This window comes from Callospermophilus lateralis, chromosome 6 (assembly GCF_048772815.1).
Source record: "Callospermophilus lateralis isolate mCalLat2 chromosome 6, mCalLat2.hap1, whole genome shotgun sequence".
NCBI classification, from domain to species: Eukaryota; Metazoa; Chordata; class Mammalia; order Rodentia; family Sciuridae; genus Callospermophilus; species Callospermophilus lateralis.
Window position 1 is genome coordinate 122,491,333 of NC_135310.1, and position 3,594 is coordinate 122,494,926.

Sequence of the window (3,594 nt, forward strand, 5' to 3'; positions counted from 1 at the left end):
AGAAAGAAAGAAAGGAAGGAAGGAAAGAGAGAAAAGAAAAATATTTCAATAAAGCCAGGTGCAGTGGCCCATGCCTATAATCTCAGATATTCAGGAGGCTGAGGCAGGAGGATCATAAGTTCCAGGCTAGCCTCCGCAATTTAGTGGCCCTGTCTCAAAATAAAAAACAAAAAGGGCTGTGGCTATAACTCAGTAGTAGTACACCCCTGAGTTCAATCCCTAGTACCAGGAAGCAAAAATAAAATAAAATGCCTTAACAAGTACTTATAAACTCTCTTTAAATGAAAAACGTAAATTGTATTGGCAAAGAAATAAGATATAAAGGATAACTAAATAGAAATTTTAGAACTTAAAAATTCAGTAATCAAAATTAAAAACTGAGCAGAATGGAAAGTATAAAGGAAAAATAAAGTGAAAAGTGAACTTAAAGTTAGAAGGTATACAGGGCTGGGGTTGTGGCTCAGTGGTAGAGCATTTGCCTGGCACTTGCGAGACACTGTGTTCAATCCTCAGCACCACATAAAAATAAATAAATAAAATAAAGCTATTTTTAAAATGGAAGATATAAATTAATCTGGACTAAAAGAGAGAAAATAGACTGAAAAAATGAACAGAGGTTCAGAGATATGTCAGACTAACAAAAAAGTAAACATTCCCATCGTAAGAATCTCAGAAGAAGTTGGCACAGTGGTTAGATGCCTATAATCTCAGCTATTCTGGAGTCTGAGGCAAGAGGGTTGAAAGTTGAAGCCAACCTAGACAAGTTAGTAAGAACTCATCTCAAAACAGTTTTTTTTTAAAGCGGGGGAGGGGGGCGCTCAGTGGTAAAGTGCTTGCTTAGCATTTGCAAGGTGCAGGGTTCAACTCCCAGTACCGCAAAAAAAAAAAAAAAAAAAATCACTGAAGGAGAAGAAAATAATGGAACTCTTGTTCCATTAAAATAAATAATGGCTGAAAAGCTCCAAGATTAGATAAAATGTAAGAGTTGGGGATATAGCTCAGTGGCAGAACACCTTGTCTAGCACAAATGAGGCCCGGAGTTCAATACTCCTTCTGAAAAAAACAAAAACCAAACCAAATTAGGCAAAAGATATAAACCTATGGATTCAAGTGGTGGGGACCCTGATAAGCTAAATTTTATGTGTTTATTGGTCATTTGTATATCTTTTGGAGAGAAATGCCTATTCAAATCTCATGCCTTTTTTTTTTTTTTTTTTTTTTTGAGACAGGGCCTTGCTAAGTTGCTGAGGCTGGCTTTGAATTTACAATCCTCCTGCCTCAGTCTCCTGAACCACTGGAAACAGGTATTTGCCACTGTTCCCAGCATCTTGACCATTTTTTTTTTTCACTGAAATTTAATTTTTATTCCAATTGAACATAATGGCTAGAAAGAAAGCAGCTAACACTCCAAATAATGTGCTTAACTGGAAATTAAAAGTAGTTGATGTGCAGTAAACCTAACAGCAGAGTGCCAGCCTTAGCTCTCTGATGATGGCTATGCCAAGAAAGCATAAAAAAACCGGTGTCCTTTTGATACATGACCTGGATGTGAACATTTACAGCAAAGAACAAAAATCAAGAAGACAGGAAACAGAAAAAGGAAAAACCCTCAGAATCCCAAACCTCAGAAATTAGTATTCACTTAACACAATGGTGAAGACTTTTCATAGTAAATTTTCACAATTTGTAAAATGTGAGTCTTCAAAAGTATTTTTTCAATTTCAAAAGCTAAAAAAATCGAAGTGGGGACAGTTAGTTACACTGGCATAGAAGAGCTGCTGCCTGTCAAGATGACAATCAGTCCTACTTCCAAAACACAGTGAGAACCGGTGAGCCTGGCGAGCCTGAAGGAGGAGGCCGACTGGTGGTGCTGACGCCACTGATTGTACAAGAACACACTGGGTTACCTCACAGCAACAGCAAAGGCCACATCTACTGCTCCTCCTGGCTGATGCTGAGGTTGCCTTTCTGCGCCTCAAGCTCCTCGGCACTGACCATAGATGGGTCAATGGCGGCATATTTGGTTCCATGGAACTGCAGCAAATGTATCTGTACATAAAGATTCACTTCTGCACTTCTACACAGGTAGGGAAAATTGCCTCCAGTTTTAAGGTGAGCTCTCCGGGCATTAGGATACAGTTTGTACATTTCTTCTTTAGCTTCAGTTGAAAGTGCCCTCTGGTCAAATACATCCATTATGGTTACAGGGATGTCCCGAATTTTATGAGGTTCCACATAAGAATTCTGACAATTCAGGGTAAGTCTTGAAGCCAGTTCACTCTGACCCAAACTTTCCAGTCTGTCCACCATGAAATCAATGGCATCAGCCATCATTGGGTCCACTGGGCCAGACGAAAAGTTTCCAAGAACTATCTTTTTGAGCATAAATGCTGGCATCAGCCAAAAGCTGTTTGCAGTCCAAGTTTGGTTAAGGATAGAGGTATCACTGAAGGAATTGCAGAGGATGAGGGAATGGACTCTAGGTGATTTGTGAGTATATTCAGCAAAATTTTGGGCCAAAAAGCCTCCCAAAGAAGCCCCAAATAGATGAACTTTATCCAATTGTAAATGGTCTAAAAGTTTTCTGAATCCATCACAGAATTCAAGATGGTCCCAATAAACTGGGTACTGCAAAGCTATAACCCGATAGCCCCATCCAGTCAAAGCCAAAATCTGCCGGAAAAATACATCTGCAGTTCCGCTGACGGGGGGAGAAATATGAGAGGACACCTGATACTTCTGGGGCCCGCATCATAAAGCGACCATATTTTACTGTCATCATCATCCACGATAATCTTTTTAAGGGGAACTGTACTTCTAAACCAGTTATAATCAGGAGAGACTTTAATCTCTCCCATGATTAGCTGAAATGGAGGTTAACCCTCTCACCTGCCGTGGCCACCCCCACGTCCCTTTGCTTCCAGCTCCAAGGTGGCTCTTTGCTCCTTTATCCCAGTAGATAGAGGCGGCTGGGACCCGCAGCCGGAGCCCAGAGGTCCCGCAGACACAGCTGGCGGGGGAGCTGGGAGCGCTGGAGCCCGGCCTCCAAGGGGCAGGGCGCGCTGCTGAGCAAGCCCAGGCCGGGCCGCGGCGCTCCCTCCGGAACCGTGCGCTCCTCTTGACCATTTTTAAATGATCATTATTGAGTTATAAGAGTTCTTTTTATATTCTGGATAAAATTTCTTAGCCAATATATGATTTGCAAATATTTGTTCCCCAATCTGTTGTTTATCTTTTCATTTTCTTGATGGTGCCTTTCAGAGCACCAAAGTTTCTAATTTTAAAAAAATTTTGTATTTTTAAAAATTTATTTGTTTGTTTATTTGCTTGTTTATTTATTTTTACTGGAGATTAAACCCAGGGGCACTGAACTAGATCCCCAGTGTTTTTATTTTTTATTTTGAGAGTCTCACTAAATTGCCCAGGGTCACCTTGAACTTGTGTCCCTGCCTTAGCCTCCAGAGTCATTGGGATTATAAGTGTATGCCACTGAGCCCAAAGTTTCTAAGTTCAATGAAACCCAATTATCAATATTCTATTTGATTGCTATACATTTTCTGTCATGTGCAAGAAATCGTCATCGTAATAACCCAA

General features: G+C 40.5%; 1 pseudogene; it reads right to left on the bottom strand.

Annotated features, from left to right (window-relative positions):
* Positions 1-1,721: 1,721 nt before the first annotated feature.
* On the bottom strand, positions 1,722-2,926 carry LOC143400748 (maspardin pseudogene; annotated as a pseudogene).
* Positions 2,927-3,594: the final 668 nt, after the last annotated feature.